Source organism: Tenrec ecaudatus, chromosome 13 (genome assembly GCF_050624435.1).
Source record: "Tenrec ecaudatus isolate mTenEca1 chromosome 13, mTenEca1.hap1, whole genome shotgun sequence".
NCBI classification, from domain to species: domain Eukaryota; kingdom Metazoa; phylum Chordata; class Mammalia; order Afrosoricida; family Tenrecidae; genus Tenrec; species Tenrec ecaudatus.
Genome location: NC_134542.1, coordinates 56,107,771 through 56,129,666, shown reverse-complemented (window position 1 = coordinate 56,129,666; position 21,896 = coordinate 56,107,771). Strand labels below are relative to the sequence as shown.

At 41.8% G+C, this 21,896-nt stretch overlaps 1 protein-coding gene and 1 pseudogene across 1 annotated transcript in view; one reads left to right on the top strand and one right to left on the bottom strand.

Annotated features, from left to right (window-relative positions):
- Window positions 1–21,896, bottom strand: part of PDE1A (phosphodiesterase 1A) — a 289,743-nt gene that overhangs the window by 93,834 nt on the left and 174,013 nt on the right. The gene's annotated exons all lie outside the window — the stretch shown is intronic.
- LOC142424718 (14-3-3 protein zeta/delta pseudogene) lies at window positions 951–20,925 on the top strand (annotated as a pseudogene).

Genomic DNA, 21,896 nt, shown 5'->3' with positions numbered 1-21,896 from the left:
CGTATCACAATCCATACATACATCCATTGTGTCAAGCACATTTGTACATTCATTGCCCTCATCATTCTCAAAACATTTGCTCTCCACTTAAGCCCTTGGTATCAGCTCCTCAGTTTTACCCCTCCCTCTCCGCTCACCCCTCCCTCATGAACCCATGATAATTTATAAATTATTATAATTTTGTCATATCTTACACTGTCAGACATCTCCCTTCATCCACTTTTCTGTTGTCCATACCCCAGGGAGGAGGTTATATGTCGATCCTTGTAATCAGTTCCTCCTTTCTACCACACCTTCCCTCCACCCTTCATAATCACCACTCTCACCACTGGTCCTGAAGGGATCATCTGTCCTGGATTTCCTGTGGTTCCAGTTCCTATCTGTACCAGTGTGCATCCTCTAGTCTAGCCAGATTCGTAAGGTAGAATTGGGATCATGATAGTGGGGGAGGAAGCATTTATGAATTAGAGGAAAGTAGTATGTTTCATTGTTGCTATACTGCACGCTGAATGGCTCATCGCTTCCCCGTGACCCTTCTGTAAGGGGGTGTCTTGTTTCCTACGGATGGGCTTTGGGCCTCCACTCTGCACTCCCCCTCATTTACAATGATATTATTTTTTGTTCTTTGATGCCTGATACCTGATCCCTTCAACACCTCGTGGTCACACAGGTTGGGGTGCTTCTTCCACCACATGGTTTTCTTGGCTGTAGCCTTATAATCAAGTCCCAACCTCACTGCCATCAAATTGATGCCGACTCTGACAAGCCTGTAGTAAATATATGCATATATACATAGAACTTGTCCCTGTGGGTTTCTGAGGTTGTAAATCTGTACAGGAGTAGAAAGCCTCATCTCTCTCCTGCAGAGTGGCTGGTGGTTCTGAACTGCTGACCTTGCAGTTACCAGCCAAACAAGTAACCACTTCACCACCAGAGCTCCTTAGAAGGACATGACAGACAGAGGAAATGGCAAGTATAAAGATTCTGATGAAGAATCAGGACTGATGTGTATTAAAGAAAGTAAGTCAAATGCAACTGGGAGATACTTAGGGAGGACGAGAGGAGACTAACTCAAAACATGAGCCAAATATAGGTAGGAATCAGCTAATGAATATCAGACATCCTAAGAGAAAGGATTTTGTCATATATATCATCAGCAATCAAGGAAATATTTTAAGCAGAATGTGTTATGATATGACATAATGATATGTTTCTCAAAGAACACTGGCTGCTGGGAGAACAAGAGAATGTTAAATTACAAGAACAATGTTTGGAGCTCCATTCAGAGAGGATGCTGTTTTTATAAAGGAGTTCCAGCTCTTTGTGGTTAGCTTAGAGGTTAGGTACTGGGCTGCAAACGCAAAGAACTGAAGTCTGAAACTATCGGCTCGCTCCATGGGAGACAGATGGGGCTTCTGCTCCTGCTAAGACTTAGAGTCTGAGAAAGTCACAGAGGTAGTTCTACCCTGTCCCTTATAGTCATTATGAGTCAGCAGCAACTCAAGGGTGGTGAGTTTGGTTTGGGTCTGATATTTTACTTGGAAGCACATTCATTTTCTAGTCCTTGACTGGTACTGAATACTGATATCGTTTTCCATGCACACACATGACCTTTTAACATAGGATCCAAGTTCTATGATCTTTGTTATTATTTTTTCTGTTCCATCTGTTTTGTTCTCCTCTTCTGAAAAATAGATCATATGGATAATAGATTTTTTTATACCTTGCCACAGATATTTGGCAAAACCTTTTGTTCACATTTCCTTGACTTTATGTACTTAATGTGTTTATTTTTATGAAACATTTTTAATGCTTCATTTTTCTAATACTTGATTGTGATTTCAATTATGCCACTTAGGTTTTGCTGCTTTGAATGTGACTTTATCTGGTTAATTAAAAAAAACAACACCACGATTTTATTTATTTGTTCACAAGTAAGTTTAAGTCTTTGAGGGGAACAGCCTCTGCTTGAGGGGAGCGGATTCTATGGCCACTGTCCTGAGCAGGCAAGTTGCTTCAGAATTTGGCCTGAGCTGCACCTTTGTGTCCTTGGTTGCCATGGTGTTGAGTTACCTTTCTCCACTTGACTCTGGGTCTGCTACATTTGCCACTAGTAGTCGCTGTGTTGTTTTTTGCTTTGTAAACATAAGCACATTTCTTTCTTTTTTTAAAATTTTAAATCATTTTATTGGGAGTGCTTACAAACATCATAACAACCCTCAGTTCAGTCACGTCAAGCAGTATTGAACAAGTGTTACCACAATCAGTTTCAAAACATTTTCTTTCTTCTTCTTTTCTTTAAATCATTTTATTAGGGTTTCGTATAACTCTTTTCACAATCCATACATACATCATTTGTGTCCAGCACATTCGTACGTATGTTGCCATCATCAGTCTCAAAACACCTGCTTTCTACTTGAGCCCTTGGTATCAGCTCCTCATTTTCCCCTTCCTCCCCACTACCCCAGCCCTCTGAACCCTTGTCAATTTATAAATAATTATTATTTTATCATATCTTACACCATCCGACATCTCCCTCACCCAGTTCTCTGCTGTCCGTCCCCCAAGGAGGAGGTTATATGCAGACCTTATCATCTGTTCCCCCTTTCTCCCTTGCCCTCCCTCCACCCTCCTCATATTGCTCCTCTCACCACTGATCCTGAGGGATTCATCTGTCCTGGATTCCCTGTTTTCCAGTTCCCATCTGTACCTGTGTACATCCTCCGGTCTAACCAGATATGTAAGGTAGTTTTGGGATCATGATAGTGGGAGGGAGGAAGCATCCAAGAACTAGAGGGAAATTGTATGTTTCATTGTTGCTATACTGCACTATGGCTGGCCCGTCACCTCCCCACAGCCCTTCTGCAAGGGGATGTCCAATATTATAGCATGTGGGGTCTTAAAGGCTTGAATAAAATCAGGTGGCCATCTAGCTAAGAAACAACGAAGCCCACACAGAAGAAGAACACCAGCCTACCCGGACATGAATGCTGAAGACAAAGTGGGTGCATAGGCAAATGAGGTGAAGAAAGCTGATGGTGCCCAGTTGTCAAAATATATAGAATCTGGGGTTTTATAGACTGGAAGATAAACAAGGGGCCATCTAACTAAAAAACAACAAAGCCACATGGAAAATGAACAGCAGCCTGTGAGATGACAAGGTGTCAAAGGGATCAGGTACCAGGCATCAAAGACAAAAAATAAAATCATAGCTTTGTGAATGAGGGGGAGTGCAGAGTGGGGACCCAGGGCCCACCTGGGGGAAATTGCACATTTCTTGCCTAAGAAGAATTTGGTTTCCTCCAATTTGGTGGCAAAAACACCTGCAATTTTAAGAAGAGATGTGTGCTCCCTCTGTCTCTGGAGTTCCCATTTGCAGCCAGCTAAAGGGGCCATGGAATAGAGCCTTCCAGGCATATTTGTAGCTTTAGAAGTCCTAGCAGGCCTCTGCAGGCTCTAAGACAGTGGGAAAAGGCTTGTCTGGTTAATCTTCATTTACTTTTCCATTGACTTACTAAGTTCTGTGCACCCATTTTTCACCTCCTCTCTATTACTGTATGATGTATTTCCTCTAATGATCTCTACTGAAATGATGATTGCATTAAGTTAGCAAACTTATAGAAAGAGCTTACAAATCAAATTTATTACTCAGTTATCTTTTGTTCTGATTTATTTTCTGCTATTCCTTCTCACCTTTATTTTTGTCATATTATTCTATGGATTATGTGCTGACTCCTTTTTGATTATTGTCCATCCATGAATGAAGGCACTTCTTTGTGAACCTGCAGTGCAAGGGAAGGACCAGGAAATTGTGTGTAGTCCCTAGAAGTAAATATGAGTAGGAATCAGGATGTGTTTTTTTGTGTGTAAGAACTATTTTTAATCTCCCTTCTCTTCAGTGGAATAACTGAGCAGCCACAGACTTGTTTCTCAAATACTTTTGTTTGCTCTATAAACAGTTGTAAAATTAGCCTATGAATAGAAAGGGTAATAGCAAGGGACCTAAAATCTCTGTGAGGAGGGGGTAGTGTCCCTGTGGGTGTTTGATCAATTGCAAAGTATTTGAGAGGAATTATGGAGAGGTGAACTAGGGATAAGCATGATAGTGGGGCAGGGGAAAGATAAAAAGAAATAGAGGAGACAATTAGGAAGTAAAAATGATATATATAGGTATAAATATAGATGGAAAGGTACAAATATATAAAGATAGGTGTATTTATCTAGGTATGTATATATAAGTAAGTATAATAGGGAAGCAGATGGACTTTGGGCCTCTACTTAAATGCTACCTCAGTATAAGGATGGTTTGTTCTAATACAGTGGCAATGTAGGATACTCAATTTCTCGACACAATCACTGAAGACAATGGATGCATAAGCAAATGTGTTGAAGAAAGCTGATGGCGCCTGGCAATTAAAAGATATAGCATCTGTGGTCTTAAAGGTTTGAAGATAAACAAGTGACCATCTAGCAAGAAAGTAATAAAGCCCACATGGAAGAAGCACACCAGCCTGTGTGATCATGAGGTGTCAATTGGAAAAGGTATCAGAAGTTTAAAAACAAGCAATCAGACTGATGGGAAGGAGCATAGGCAAGGTGGAGACCCCAAGCTCATCTGTAAGACAGTAGGACAGACCTTCACAGAAGGGCTGCAGGGAAGGCATGATATGTCCAGGGTGCAGTAGAACACTGATGAAACACACATTTATCCTCTAGTTCTTTAAAATTCCCTCCCCTCACTCTTATGGCCCTAGTTTAACTTCACTAATCCTGCTAGTTCTGCATATATACATGGGTACAACCAAGATCTTCCGATGCATGACATTCAAGGTGGAAAGTCAAGGGATTATTGACTTCCTGAGGATATGGGAGGATAGTAGGAAGGAAGGAGGGGAAGAGGGAACCAATAGCTATGAAGACTGAATAACCCCACTTGAAGGGAACGAACATCAGAATTTAAGGAGAATGGATCTATGGGATAGTGAAAGTTAAGGCGAAACTAATGTTGATACGTGATATACGGAGGGCTCAGTGGGGTGGTAGGGTGAGGGAGGGAGGGGATAAAGGAGAGCTGACATCAAGGAGTTCAAGAAGAAAAGAAAATGTATTGAAAATGATGAGGGCAGCAATTATACAATTATGCTCGACCCAAGGGAACTATGGACTGTAATAATACCTGTAAGAGCTCCTAATGAAATGTTTTTATCAAAAGTAGCCTAGGATTTCCTTGATCTATCTCCACCTCAATGTCAGCCAATCCCATGTGTGAAATGGCTGAGATCTCCACGGCCAACCCACAGCACATTGACATTTTGATTTTGAAAAGAATATTTGTAGATTTGTCTCTTTGATTTCGAGAATAGTATTTCTGGATTTGTCTCTTTTTAAACAAATCATTTTATTGGGGCTCATACAACTCTTATCACAGTCCATACAAATACATCACTTGTCTCAAGTACATTTGTACATATGTTGCCATTATTGTTTTCAAAGTATTTGCTTTCTATTTGAGCCCTTCGTATCAGCTCCCCATTCCCCCCTCCTTCCCTTCCCTCCCTCCCTCCCTCCCGAACCCTTGATAATTTACAAATTATTATTTTGTCATGTATTGTACTGTCTGATGTCTCCCCCACCTCCTTGTCTGTTGTCCATCCCCCTGGGAGGGGGTTATAGATAGATCATTGTGATTGGTTCCCCCATTCTTCCCCCGCCTTCCCCTTTCCCTCCTGGAATGGCTACTGTCAATATTGGTCCTAAGAAGTGTATCTGTCCTATATTCCCTGTGTTTGCAGCTCTAATCTGTATTCATGTACATGCTCTGGTCTAGCCAGATTTGTAAGGTAGAATTAGGGTCATGATAGTGGAGGGGTGGGTGGAGGAAACATTAAAGAATCAGAGGAAAGCTGTATGTTTCATTGGTGCTACACTGAACCCTTACTAGCCTGTCTTATCCCCACAACCCCTCTGTAAGGAGATGTCCAATTGCTTACAGATTGGCTTTGGATCTCCTCTCTGCACTACCCCCTCATTCGCCTTATGATTTTTTTTTGCTCTGGGTCTTTGATGCCTGATATCTGATCTCATTGATACCTCGTAATCACACAGACTGGTGTGCTTCTTCCATGTGGGCTTTGTTGTTTCTCAGCTAGATGGCCTCTTGTTTATCTTCAAGCCCCCAGATGCTGTATATTTAGATAGCTGGGCAACAACAGCTTTCTTTACCACATTTGCTTATGCACCCACTTTGTCTTCAGTGATCATGTCAGAAAGGTGAACGTCTCAGAGTACTGATTTCTTAGAACAAAGTGTTCTTGTGTTGAGGGAGTACTTGAGTAGGGGCACAATGTCCTTAATATTAAACTTATAAATATATGTACATAGATCTATTTTCCCATCGTCATATATAAATATACTTACCTATGCACATGCCTGTGTTTAGATCTCTATAAACGATCTTTGCCTCCTAGTTCTTTCCTCTATTTCCTTTTACTTTCCTCTTGTGCCACTATCATGCTCAGCCTTCATTTGGGTTTCAGGAATTCCTCTCAGTTAATATTGTCCTTGATCCAGCCCTGCCAGATCTCCTATACGCTCCTTGCCATCAATTTTTGGTCACAGATTTGTCTCTTAGAATGAACATCGTTCTTTGGAGAAGTACTCATTTTGTTCTAGCTGACATACAGTCTTGGGTGCCTTCTTTTTAAAAAATGTATATATTTTTTCAGAATATAAAATCAATTATATATATATTTAAATCATTTATTGGGGGCTCATACAACTCTTATCACAATCCATACATACATCCATTGTGTCGAGCACATCTGCACATTTGTTGCCATCATCATTCTCAAAATATTTGCTTTCTATTTGAGTCCTTGGTATTGGCTCCTCATTTTCCCCCTCCTTTTTCACTCCCCCCTCCCATATCTTACACTGTCCGACGTGTCCCTTCTCCCAATTTTCTGTTGTCCGTCCCCCAGGGAGGAGGTTATATGTAGATCCTTATATTCTGTTTCCCCTTTCTACCCCACCTTCCCTCCACCCTCCGGTATAGCTAATACCACCACTGGTCCTGAAGGGATCAATTACCCTGGATTCCCTGTGTTTCCATTTTCTATCTGTACCAGTGTACATCCTCTGGTGTAGCCGGATTTGTAAGGTAGAATTGGGATCGTGATAGTTGGGGGTGGGTGGGGAATGAAGCATTTAAGAACTAGAGGAAAGTTGTATGTTGCATTCTTGCTACACTGCCCCCTGACTGGCTTGTCTCCTCCCTGAGACCCTTTTGTAAGGGGATGCCCAGTTGCCTACAGATGGGTTTTGGGTCCCCAATCTGCACTCCCCTTCATTCATAATGATATGATTTTTTCTTTGATGCCTGATACCTGATCCCTTTGACACCCTGTGATCACACAGGCTGGTGAGCTTCCTTGATGGTCCTGATGGTTTGGGGTTTTACTTCTAGGTTTATGATCCACCTGGAGTTTGTTCTTGTGCATGAGGTGAGGTAAACATCTTGTTTCATTTTTCCTCATGTGGATAACCATTGTTTCCAGCACCACTTGTTAAAAAAGGGCATCCGATTCCCACTTGATGTTTTTGGGAGCCTTCTGGAAGATCAGTTGTCTATATGCTGATGGTTTTACTTCTGGGCTTTCTATTCTTTTCCACTGGTCTGAGTACAGTCATTGTGCCAGTACTCTGCTGTTTTGACCACTGCAGTTGTGTAGTAATTATTAAAATCAGGCAAAGGAGTGCTCCAAATTTTTCCTTGTTCTTGAGGAGTTCAATTGTTTCCTGCCACTCTTCCATATTCCTCTATCACTCTAAGTACTCCCATAGTGGAGCCTTTGGGATTTTCAATGTAGAGGATCATGTAGTCTGCAAATAGCAATAGTTTCACCTCCTCCTCTCCCATTTGGATCCCCTTAATGCCCTTCCGCTCTCTTATGTTGTTAGCTAAAACCTCCAGTATGATATTGATTACAAGTTAGGACATCCTTATCTTGTACCCTTTTTCAGTGGGATTGTTTTTGCCTTTTCTCCATTAACTATAATGTTGGCTGTTGGTTTTGTAGATGACTTGTATTAGCTTGAGGAATTTACCTTCTATTCTTATCTTTGTGAGTGTCTTAATTAGGAATGGATGTTGGATGTTGTCAAATGCTTTTTCTGTGTCTATGGATATTATCATGTAGTTTGAACCTTTTTCTTATAGATGTGGTATATAATATTGATGAATTTTCAGATGTTAAACCATCCCTGCATCCCTGGGATGAATCCTACCTGTCGTGGTGGATGATGTGTTTTAAATACTTTTGTATTCTATTGGCCAAAATATTGTTAAGGATTTTTGCATCTATGTTCATTAGAGATACTGGTCTGTAGTTCTCTATACCTGTGGGTTCTTTGTCCTGTTTGGGTATCAAAGTTATGCTGGCTTCATAGAATGGCTTTTTTTGTTGGTAGCTTCTTGATGATCCTCTATATGTCTTCTTTTGCTATAGGTTTGTTGAGGTTCTTGACCTCTGTCTGAGATAATCTAGAGAGGGACTGTTTTTCCAAGTATCTATCTATGTCTTCCACATTTCTGAATTCATTAGAATACAGTCTTTCATAGCACTTTGTGATTATCCTTTTAATCTCATTGAGGTCCGTTGTAATTACCCCTGTTTCATCCCTCATCCTGGCTATTGATGTTTGTTCCTTCCTTTCCTTGGTTAGGTTTGCCAGCGGTCTGTCAATTCTGTTGATCCTTTCATAGAATCAGGTTTTTGCTGCATTAACCTTTGGCCGCATTCTCTTGTCTTCCCACTGGTTTAACTCTTCCCTGATTTTTATTGTTTCTTTTCTTTTGCTATTCAATAGGTGCCTTCTTGCAATGTCTTCTATTTGCTCTTTCACATTATTAGTGTACCTGTCATCTATTTTTCTTATCTACTTTGCTCAAAGATCAGGATGTGTCCTTGTTTCATTGATATAAAGTTTCTTTTTCTTATTCTAATTTTTTGGATAGTTTTAGAGAAAAGAAAGAGAAACATCTGTTCTAGTGGAAGCTGTATGTTCTCTTTCTTCCTGTGGGGGCAAAGCCAGTGTTTCCGAAAGTGTCTGCTTGCTCTAACATGCTAAATCCTAGAAGGAAAGTGAGGCAGTCAAGCCTGACCAGGTGCTGCGAATGAGAAAAATTATCTGTGTCTTGTGGCCCTAAAAGTGTGGAGTTGTGTCTTACCTGAGCATAAGCCCAGCCTTTCCTGGCTAATACAAACCAAACCAAGCTCATTGATGCCAACTTCTAAGTACCCTGTAGGATAGGGTAGAACCACCCCTATGAGCACCCAGGAGTGTCACTCTTTAAAGGACTAGGAAGCCCTGTCTTTCTGCCATGGAACGGCTGGTGGTTTTTAGCTGCTATTCCTATTGCTGGCACCAGGAGTGCGACCACCCCCTCTGCCCTCCTTGGCTAATAGAGAGAGTTAATTGGAAGTCGATTGTTGGGTGGAAGGGAGCTCTATTGATGTCAGGTTACTAAAATTCACTTTTTGATCCCATGGGAAAATATTTCCCAATATTGAGAGTTCATGCTCCCTAATACAGCATTTCTAGTATTCAAATTTAGTCTTACAGAAATTCAAGTATTTTGTGTGTGTGTGTGTGTGTGTGTGTGTGTGTTTGACTACATCAAACTATGAAGAAAAACTAGAAACATTTTGAATGTGTATTGTGAAAAGAGCAATTGGGAATTATCATGTTCTGAATATTTCCACAATATTAGAACATATAAACATATGAAACTACATTTTGTACTCTCCTTATTTTTGATACAGAAATTTGTGAATAACTAGCTAATACTAATTTGATAATGAATGATATAATTACCTCTTCTGTCAAGCATCCAATTGCTTAATTTCTTTTTATCCTGCTTTTTAGATTATTGAGTCAGCATAATTCTTTATACTGTGTGTTCTTTTTTTTTTTTACTGTGAGTTCTTACAAAAAGAAATGCTTTGTATTTATGCAACATGTAATATGAAAAAAATACTTGGTGCATTTCCTTACCAATTTTTAAACTGTATTAGGCAGAAAGGAAATGGTAAGAAATATAAATGCAATATGATGTCACTATAACCTCTGAAAAATGCTACACTGGATGATTTTCTTTAGTAGCAATGGAGTCAAAGAGGTGAGGGGGTTCCTACACATGTGCCGTGTGTTGATGAAGGTAGGTGAGCTGTGAAAATTGACTCAGCATCCAGTCAGGGATCAAATGATCATTCCAAGCTATTTATTATCCAAATATTCTCTTGAAATCAGAGGACGGATGTCCCAAAGGGATTATATTGTGAACCAGAAAGTTTGCCGAGGCAGGAAAGTAAGGAAGTAGGCGGCCACGGAAGAAAAGGTCATGGGATTTTGACTCTGATGATTACATGTCAGTACAAATATTTCTGTCTACAGTTGACTGTGAAATAGTTACATACATGCACCCACATGGCTTTTTCCAGGAAACGAATGCGACAATTGACGCCTATTGAATATGAAAGTCCAACTATTGGATGCTATTAGGTCCCCAAAACTTGAAATTGGTTTCTCAAGTTTGAATTTTTCTTTTTATGCTTTGCTATTCTAACATAGGACACACTTCACCAGGCAAACAACTCACTCGGTCTGTGCCTGATATTTGAGTACATTTCACCCACATGCCATACAATGAAATAGCTTAATGTTAGATGCACAGTCAAGCAAATAAACTGTTTTATAAAATATGTCCTATTCTCCTACCATTTAAAATACTGTCATAAGCACCTGACAAGTTGTGTTTGAGTTCAGGATTCTCAACTCTTTGTGTAACAAGGCAGGGCCAGCTGGCTCTGGCGGCTCTTCTTCATCCTGTACCTACCTATTCTCCCTGCATAGACTGCATATGAGAGCAGGAGCATCCCCACCCACAGTGCTGCCCCTAAATACAATGTCCATCGCCCTTAGTCCTGCGATGATCTATTTCTCGATCCCTCTTTGGGGAAGAGAAGTATGTGCACCACTGATGACTTGGACCCCTTTAGGAGTGAAGACCTGGAAGGAGCCCCATTACGTGATAAGAGATGGGGAAGTCTGGGTCCTAGTGCCAAAAATAAGGTAGGAGGGCAACCTAGGGGCCCAGAACCTGGAAGGCTACTGGGCCTTGAACTCTAGGTTCTTCTTGGACCCAGAGATCCATTTCCCTTTGAGGGAGACATAAAAAATGCCAGAGTTTGGCACCCTAAAGTGGGTGGATGCATGGGGGGGGCAAGGGAGCAGTCTGTACGGGGTGCTGATGTCTATGTGGTAAGCATTTCCCAAGGGAAGCCCATCCCAGATGGCTGAGGAATATGGAGAGATTGGTCTCTGAAGACAATGGTATGGAGCCTGCTCTGGTTACAAAAGAGGGACCAGAATCTGACCCCACCGCTGCGAGAGGATGATACGTATGAAGCAGAAGTCAGCCATACCTCCACCTTCCAGCCTTCTCGACCCTATGCTGACATCAGTCATCTCCACCATGGGCTCTTCTTCTCTGCTGGGTCCTTAAGCCACTGCAACAGAACTCACAGACAATACTCCCAATTCTGGGCTTTATCAGAGAAGCTAATTGGTTACAAAATGATAAGGATAGAGTTCTCTTCCAGGATTCTACTCAGCTATGTTGGCAGACATGTATCTCTCTGGTCCTCAGCCTCTCGGCCATGTGGTCCCGTGGCCTCTTCCCTTCTTGGGCAAGTTTTACGAAACTCAGTTAGCACTGAAAACTTGTCAAAGGTCACCCCATTCCGCAAGCCCGCCTCCTGAGCTAAGACACTCAGTTCAATCCACCCTGTGGTCTGAGGCACCGCTGCTCTGCCTCATGATCGCAGCACTGTTCCTCTGCTCTGTCTAATGCTCTTAGTGCGGCAGGCTTGGATGTCTCTGCCACTTCTGGCAGGGATCTCACATGTGCTCCACTGGTGGCGCTTCTTTCCTGATGGTTTGGGATTCTCTGTTCCTACTTGACAAATGGCTCACATGTATTCCTCATAGAATGGCAAAGCTCTATAATTCCTAGAGCCTTCTCACCCCTTCCCCCCTTCAATATGTGTTTCTGCTCTGCTCATAATCTCTGCCCTAAAAACAAAACAAATAAAAAGGCACCACAGAGCCCTAGGGTCAATACAGTACTTCACTTAGACTTTCAATACTTCACACAGACTTCAAAACTACCTGCAGAGAAATGTTGAGCAAACAGCACTGGAGTGAACCATGGGGTTGGTGAAGAGTATTGACCGTGTCATGGACTTCCAAAAGAACCAATAGGTTGGTCCTGGAAAAAGTATAGTAAAAATACTCCTTAGAGGCAAGGATGGAGAGGTTTTGCCTCATGGACTTAGGACATGGTATCTGGAGACACCAGTCCCTGGAGAAGGACCTCATATTTGGTCAAATGGAAGGGTAGTGAGAGAGTTAAGGCTTATTATGCCAACCTGGCTGATAAACACATGTGGGATTAATTGAAGGGTGGAAAGATAAATGGCTCAGTTAGCCTCGCCCTTCTAGTGTTTGGGTCTCTTGCTTTCTGATGGTCAGACTAGGGTGAAGCTGCCTTAGCCAGTTCCCTGCTTCAGCTGGCAAGGCTCACTTCCTGTGAAACATCCCCAAGGAGAAGCCACATGGACCTACCCCGATGCATATCTGGGTGCTGGAGCAGCCATGTGGAAACCCCTGCCAGCACTGAAGTGCTTACATGTTCACTGATTGAGCTTCCTCCTGCAGTCAGCATCATTGTGTGTTTTGTGAGAATGAGGAGGACTTTGGTGTCAGACATAAACGGGCTAATGTTGGATTTATGGGCTTGGACAGCACTGTGTTGGGATGCTTTCTTAATGTACACTTACCCTTTATATAAAACTCTCTCTTATATACATTTGAGTTTCTGTGGATTCGTTTCTCTAGTCTATCCAGACTAACACAGGCAGCAACAAAGAGGAAAGTCCTTAATGAGATATATTGGCACAGTGGCTACACCAATGGGCTCAAACATAAGAATATTTGTGAGGATGCACAGGGCCAGGCAGCATCTCCTTTTCAGTTGTAGCTAGGGTCGCTTTGAGTTGGGACTGATTTGCCAGCATCTTTCTTCACGGAGCAGCTGGTGGTTGAGCAATGCTGACCTTGTGGTTAGCAGCCCAATTTTATAATCACGACACCACCACCCCTCCTGATCCTGTTCTTCGGAGCCCTGTTGGTATAGTGGTTATAAGTTGAGCTGCTAACTGCAAGGTCTGCAGTTCAAAACGACCAGCTTGCTTCTCAAGCATTAGTATAGTACGTAATAGCCTCCAAAATGAGGCAGTAGCTCCTGTCTGCACTCAATAGGCACAGAGGGCAACTGGACCATTTAGTTTTAGGAATTATAGCTAGAAGGCAATATCAATTGACTACAACTCAGATTTAGATGAAAATCAAGGCCAGCTAATCTGATTGCTTATTTAGCACAAGCCAGGCAAAGGGCTAATTTACCTCTAATCCACATAATAATAATATGAAGAAGAGTTGAAAAAGAAAGTTTAACTGATATGCTCAAAGTTATACAACCAGGAATCAAATGCCACCCTTTAAACTCAAATCTGTCAGGTTATGTTTTCTGAACTCTTCATTGCTGAGCTAACTGGCGTGTCGTATGCTTGTTTTCCTCCAGTAGGCAGCCACTTTCACTCCTAGTCAATGATAATAGAAGTAATCATTATTCGCTCTCCCTCTTCCCCTTTAAAAATAATTCATCTTAAAAAGATCTTAAAGGAGTTTGAAGCACCAGGGAACTATTGGTTAGAGAATTCTTCAATCTACACTCCAAAGTTAGTATGTGGAATTAATCTCTCTTAGAGAAATATATATGAGTGGGTAACAAAAAGTTCATGGAGAAAGGAAATTCAAGTATAATGGAATTTTTCCATGCATGTTTTGAAGTCCTTCGGTATATGTAGTTCAATTATTTCATTTTTGTTGTGACTAGATGCAGCAAAAAATACTAATTCATCAGTTCCTAAGTACGCTATTTAGTGATATTAATTACATGCTTCAAATTGTATGATCATTCTCAGCCTCCTGTTCTGAATTGTTCCTCCCCAGCTAACATGTATCCACCGCTCCTTGAGGATCCCGTCCTATCTTTGCCATTGATTTTGGATCCCATGTAGATATTGCTTGAAGACGAAAACTGCTCAAGGTGGATCATTCTTATAATTAAGCTAAGCTCTTATTTGGCGTTGTGAAGACTTCAGGGTCTCTCTTTGGTTTAAGGATTAACAACCATCTCAAGGCAATGGTCTCAGCAGTTCATGCAGGCTGCACGGCACCCAGTAAGTAGTGTCTATGAAAACTTGAGATTTGGCTTTATGTTTTCCTCCTTCGGCTCCTGATTCCTCTATAGAATCTGTGATCAAAATATTCAGTGATGGTAATTGGCCTGCCGTTCAGTTCTTCGGGCCCCATGGCAAAGAAAGCAGGTTTGGGGGGAGCTACTTAGTCATATGTGCCATCTCCCCTCCTCTTGCTAACGGTCCTTGTTCCTCTGTCGCTCCCAGGGCAGAACCAGCCATTGTTGTGCTTTGCAGGGTCACTTACACACACTGCACACCACGGAGGTGGAACCGGAGCCCACATGTGTGCTAAGGCCAATGGAGGGGTGCTGGAATGTGAGGCCTTCAGGACTGTAACCTCCAAAGGAAGGAACTAAATCCTGTGAGATTTGGGGTTCTGCAGAGTCAGCCTCAGATACAATTCTCTCTCGCACGTTCGCTCAACTTTTGGTCATTATTTAACACAACACCTTTGCCAGTTGTACTTCTTATTGACAGAAATTAAAAGCCTCTGCTAATCACCGTTAACCCCCTTTCCCCTTCCTTTCAAACCCTGCTGACCATTCTTACAATTTATTCTCCATGCTTTTGTCTTTTCTATATTTTTATGTAAATAAGCCCTTAATGGCAACTTGTCAGGACACGTTAAAGTACAGTAATTAAATGACAAGATATAGAAAGGTAGCGCATTTAAAATGACATACTTATGTGACAGTGACATATTTTCTGAGTGTTAAATGCAAACTATATTTGATTTGTTCTTCCAGGCCGCCGCCACCCAAGCATGTTTATCTATTTTTTTCTTCTTTGTATTTGATTTAAAATGATAGGTTCACATCATTATTTCAAAGGCTTGCTTTCTTCTTTCTTGGACAGTAACCCACAATCTGTGTTGAATTCTTCTCTCCAGTTTTGCTAGTTCTTTTTACTTTTTAAACTGTGAGAAAACGATCGTTATATGTGAGTGATGGCAAAGCTTGGACATACGGGAGGAGAAGTCAGCTATGCTGACCTAGCTCAATTCCAAAGAGCAATTATTCACTAAAATGAGGTGGATTAAGGATAATATGCAAGGTTAAGTTCAGATGCAGCCAGGGAGAAAGACAAGGCTGTCTGCCCACTGTAAGATTTAGTCATACAAACCCAGTGTGGCAGTTCTAATTCAAGTCTCTCTTGGAGCATCTGTGGACAGTTGCTACGGTGTGTGTGTGTGTGTGTTGGGGGGGGGGGGTGTTAAGGGATACTACTGGAGTAGGAAGGAGACTGGAGAGGGCCTTGCATCTCTTCTGGGCTACCTACCTGAGGACTTAGGAACCCAGCCAGGCCCATCTCTTGGAACAAGAAGGCAGGCCTAGGGAATGTGAGATGGATGGTGTCCTGAGAAGGGGTTAGACTTCTTGAAGACCTGGGATCAAGATCATACTTTTCTGGAATCAGTTGGGAATTGGAAATGGGAGGGGTGGGTGATGACTCTTGGCTTTATACCAGGATGTTCTCTTGGCTCAAAAATATCTTTGAAAATATTCCATTAGATCTTGAGCCTGACATTCCACCAATTACAGATTCAAAAAATTTATTTATAATTATCCTCTGTGGTTTAGTACCACTGCCATGGGAATCAGGCTCCTGACTTCTTCAACTGTTAGTTGTGTAGTTTTCGGTATAAAAAAGTATTTCATTTTCTAATCCTCGTGTTTTTTAAAAGTAGAAATAGAGTGGAGTGGTTGTGAAGTTCAAATGTACACAAACCCCAAACCAAAAATCAATTAGCACAGTGGCTGTTGTCAGTACACTCTCAGCTATGGACCCATGTGCATGCTTCGGTCTCAGCAGGTTTCCCATTTCTAACCTGTACAGAAAGGAGGACACCTTGAAAACTAAGTGGTTGAGACATTAAAAGAAGAAATTGGTCAAAATGGACTTTGGGGAGCCAGCCAACAACTCTAAGACCCCATGATTTACAAGGAGGAAGTTGGAAGGAACTCTAGAAATAACTTTTACCAATTTTAAAATATTACCTGGAATTTTTGTGATGAGGGGTCTGCAAAACAACTACAAGTTGTCATTGTTGTTAGGTGCCATTGAGTGAGTGCTGGCCCACAGCGATCTCATGCAGAACGGAACTAAACACCGCCTAGCCCTGCGCTATCTTCATAATTATTCCCATGCTGGAGCCTGTTGTTACAGCCACAGTGTGAATCCATCCCATTGAGGGCCTTCCTCTCCTTTGCTGCCTCTGTACTGTACCAAGCGTGATGTCCTTCTCCAGGGATTGGTCTCTCCTGGCAACATGTCCAAAGTATACAAGAAAGTCTCACCATGCTTGCCACTAGAGCACTCTGACCATATTTATTCCAAGACAGATCTGTTTGTCTTTTTAGCAGTCCAGGGTAATTTCAGTCTTCTTCTCCTGCACCACAGTTCAAGTGCATCTGTTCTTCTGCCTTCTTTCTTCAATGTCCAACTGTGACATGCATCTGAAGATGTCAGGGTAAAGTGTTTGCTCCTTAGCCAAATGGGACTGCACCACCGCCTTTCACCAGTTCATGGCTGTGGGAGAATGCTGAGGGCTCAGCCATTGGCAATGGAACAATTGCTGACCTGTCTCTCTGCCTGAGCTAAACAAACACTTGCCTCCTGTTCCCTGACTAAAGATGCAGCAGGTAACAGTCTGCAAATTTATCAGTTATTGTGTTCCCAAATTTATCCTCCCTTCCTTTCTGTGAATAAGGTGGCTGATGTGTTAATGCGTCTTTGTAAACCTTCACAGAATTTTGAAATCTCCCATTGTGTCCTGCAGGCTACATGCAGAAAGGGTATTTTAGCTTGTCTAATAAAGGTAGGGGCCCTGGACTTCTATACTGGAGTTCCCATTCATTTCAGGGCTACCCATTATGACCCAGAGTCAAATTCCTTGGCATAGTCAATAAGACATAAATAAACATCTTTCCAGAATTTTCTACTTGGAACCAAGATCCATTTGACTTCAGCAATGATGTCCTTTGTTGAATGTCCTCATCTGGATCTGGCCTAAATCTCTGAGTCCCTGTCAATGTACTGCTGCGACCGTTGTTGGATAATCATCAGCGAGACTTTACTTGCATGTGTTATCAAAGATACTGTTTTATGATTGGAGCACTCTGTTGGTTCATCTTTCTTTGGAATGGGTAGTACTATGGATCTCTTCCAGTTAGTTGGCCAAAGTAGCTGTCTTCCAAATTTCTTGATATAGATCAGTGAGTGCTTCCAGTGTCTCATTAGTTTGTTGAAATATTTAAATTGGTATTCCACAAATTCATAGAATTTTGTTTTTCACTAATGCTTCCAGGGCACCTTGAATTTCTTCCTTCAGCACCACTGGTTCTGGTTATATGTTACTATATGCTACCTCCTGATGTTGTGGATTGTCAACCAGTTATTTTTGGTACAGTGACTGTATATTCTTTCCATTATCTTTGAATGCAGCCTGTATCATTTGATATTTTACCTATAGAATCCATCACTATAACTTGAGACTTGAACTACTTTTTCTTGAATTCTTTCAGTTTAAGAAATATTGAATGTTCTTCCCCTTTAGATTTCTAATTCTAGAATTTTCACAATTCATTATAATATTTAACTATCTTCTAGAGTTGCCCTTTGACATTTTCTATTCAGCTTCTTGACTTCATCTTTTCTTCCATTTGCTGTAGCGATTCTATGATTAGGAACAAATTTCAGAGTCACTTCTGACATCCACTTTGATTTTTAATCTCTTTCCTGTCTTTCTAATGACCTTTCGCTGTCTTCATCAATGATATTCCTGAGGCGCTCCCACCACTCATTTGGTCTCCCATCATAGTGTTCACTGAGGGAAATCTGTTTCTGAGATGTTCTCAAAATTCAGCTGGAATAGAATTCAGGTAGAATTCTGGCTCTCATGGACTTGTTTTCATGTTTTTCAGCTTTAACCTAAACTTGCATATGAGCAATTGATGGTCTTTGCCACAGTCAGTTGCTGGCCGAGTATTTGCTGATATTGAGCTTCTCCATCTCTCCTTCCCCTCAATGTAGTCCATTTATTTTCTGCATATTATATCTGGAGAAGTCCATATGTATAGTCACCTTTTATGTTGCTGGAAAAAAAATCTAACACACATAGGTGTAACGGACAGAAGTTTACTTTGTTCCAGTTCAAGAGGCTGAACGTTTGAGATCACGGCGCGGCTCCAAGGGTATTGCTGTGGTTGTCCGGTGTCATCAAGGTGATTTGATTCAGAGACCCTACGCACAACAGAACACGATGCTGCCTGGTCTGTGCCAACTTCCCGAGTCTTCCTATAGTGAGCCTGTTGTGGCGACCACTGTGTTGATACATGTAGTCAAGAGTCTTTCTCTTTTCTGTTGTCCCTCCATTTCCAAGCATCGTGTCTTCATCCAGGGACTGGTCTTTCCTGATAACATGTCCAGACTGTGTGAGACAAAGCCTCACTATTCTTGCCTCTAAGGGACATTCTGGCCATTCTTCTTTGAACATTCTTCTTCTGTTAGGTCTTTCGGCAGCCATGGTACTTTTAATATTCTTCACTAACATCATAGATTTTCTTTGGTCTTTGTCATTTAATGTCCAACTGTCATGTGAACATGGGTCAAAATTAAAATGCCATGGTTTGGGGCAGGCACGTCTTAGTCCTCAAAGAAGCACCGTTGCTTCTCAACACATTCAAGTGGTCTTGTGCAGCAGGCTTACTGAATGCAGTTGCTCCAGGGGTAGGCCCTTCATTTTCTATTTCTTTCTTGAGTAGCTGCCAATCTTAGTCATTTGGGGTTTGTAAATTCATCCACTTTCCTTATAGTCAGACAGTGACTGTCTACCTGTGTCTAATCCTCTAGTCTTTTTTTTTTATAACTCAGAAGTAATTAGGTTTAAGAAACACTCTACATGTGTATGGTATGAATAACACAACTATAGCAAGCTCTATTCACAAATAGTATGTTATTTGCAGGAATTGGGATCAGAGGCTTCCAACACATATTTTTACAGAACACAATTTAATTGATATTCTTTCTGCTCCACTTGCCTGAGAACAGGAATACTGCCTCTCTTAATTTGAGAAATAAAAGAAGAAAGAGAAGAGCATATTCTGATATATTTTACTATGATTCCTTCCAAAAATGTCAGGAAGGAGGAGGTCAGGAGAAAAGGGCTGCATGCATCACAGAGATAGGCTCGGGTGTACCTCTGGTCTACTGAACCTGAGAAAGAGGACCACACCATACAGATCAATGGGTAGGCCTTGCCTTCCCGGCGCCCAAAACATATTGCAATGACACATGGCTAATCTCCAATTCTGCATGTCATCCTGAATCCATAGTTACAGCTCTTGAAGATTGGATGAAACATTTCAGCACAAGATCGTTTCATACACTGCTTGGCGGAACATGTGGATAAGACCTACTATGGCCTGAATAATCCCCGGTGGCAGAGTGCGTTACAAAATGGGTTACTAACTATGCGGAATGAAGTTTGAAACAAGCATCCTCTCCATGAAAGATGGGGTTTTCTGGGTTCATAAATATTCATAGCCTCAGAAACCCAAAGGGGAATTCCCTCCCTATAGGGTTGAGGTGAGCATGTGACTCGGTGGCAATGGTTTGGGGCTTTAAACTGTGTGTTGTGGAACCGAACCTCTACTCTTGTGAATGTAATCTGATTTAAGATTAGCATTTTCTTTACTATGTTCATGAAACCATATCCATTAGGGTGTGTTTGATGACAACCAACTTCAAGATATAAAAAAGCAGGTTGAGCCCCCATCTATCTGCTGCCCCCCACTCTGGAGACAGAACACCCAGTCACAGATAAAAATGAGCTGGTGCCAAAGGCCAAACTGGCCGTGCAGGCTGAATGGCGGCCTGCAAGAACTCTGTAACTGAGCACGGAGCTGAATTACCCAGTGCAGAGAGGACCCTTCTCTCGGTTGCTTATAAAAATGTTGGAGGAGTCTGTACGTCATCTTGGATGGTCGTCTCAAGCATTGAGGAAAAGATGGAAGGTGCTGAGAAAAACAGCAGATGGCTCGAGAACACAGAGAGAAAATTGAGACTGAGCTAAGGGAGATCTGCAATAATGCACTGTCTTCTACTCTTTTGGAAAAATGCTTGACCCCCAATGCTTCACAAGCAGCGAGCAAAGTCTTCTACTGGAACAGGACAGATTACTAAGGTTACTTGGCTGAAGTTGTTGCTGGTGATAAGACAGGGATTGTGGATCTGTCACAACAAGCATACCAAGCAGCTTTTGAAATCAGCCAAAAGGAAATGCAGCGAAAGCATCCTATCAGATGGGGTCTGGCCCTGAACTTCTCTGTGTTCTACCTAGATTTTGAACTTCCCAGAGAAAGGCTGCTCTCTTGCAAGGACTGCTTCTAATGAAGCCATTGTTGAACTTGCTACGTTAAGTGAAGAGTCATGGAAAGACAGCACAGTAATAATGCAATTACTGAGAGAAAACTTGGCATTGCGGACATTGAATGCCCAAGAAGACGAAGCCGAAGCAGGAGAAGGAGGGGAAAATTAACCAACCTTTGCACTTTGGTCTGTCTCATTCTAAAATTTACCCAGTAGACTATTTGTCACCCCTGCTGTCCGACAAATAGTTTTTTTGCTTACGATTTATGACAGGTTTATGTTACTTCTCTTTGAATCTCTATATTACCCACGTGGTTTTTATGTTTAATATTAGGGGAGTAGAGCCAGTTACTATTTAGCAAGCTCCCTGTTGTCATCTGAAGGTGGCCAAGATGGGCATCAGGAAAGTGCCTCCAAGTTAGAAGCGTTTGGTGGAGTACTTTTGGTGCCTGGTGGCTTCCCGAGGGCCACTGTTACCATTGCCTCTGTGTCTAGCAAGGAAAACTGCCTACGTATTGGTATTGGTCTGGCCTGGAGGAGGGTAAAAGGGATCATTGGTTCCAGTCACAGGTGGAGTTACTGGGAGGACTTCATGGTCCGGGGAATTCACAAGACTGTGGGTGAACTCAATATCCCATGGACAGTTCAAGTGGAACCGTGGGTATCTGCGGGCACACACTCTCAATCTGCACCGCTTCGCCTGCAGCTGCCGAAGACTTCCCTTCGACGAAGAGGGACCCAATTTCCTCTGGAGAAGGCCAGACACCGGTCCCATTCCATTACTTGGGAGTTACTTGGTGTTTGTTTTCATTATTTTGGCTACATTCTTTTTATTTGTATTGAAATGTTTTAGGCAACCTAAGCACAAACGCACAAGTAGAGATGCAGTAACAATGAATGGCTTGTTGTCCCTTACTTCATGTACATCAAACACAGCAGTAAAACAACAAACAAACAAAAACATGTATTTAACTTTTTTTTAGGTTTCTTGCCTTTGTGATTTCTTTTTCTTTTAGATACTTACCTAACATGCATGTGCTATAAAAATAGTTACCAGGGGGGGAAATTGAGATGATGGCTAGCTTTATGCAATGACTTACAAAATTTTGATGGACAATCTAAGTATAATTGCTAAGAACG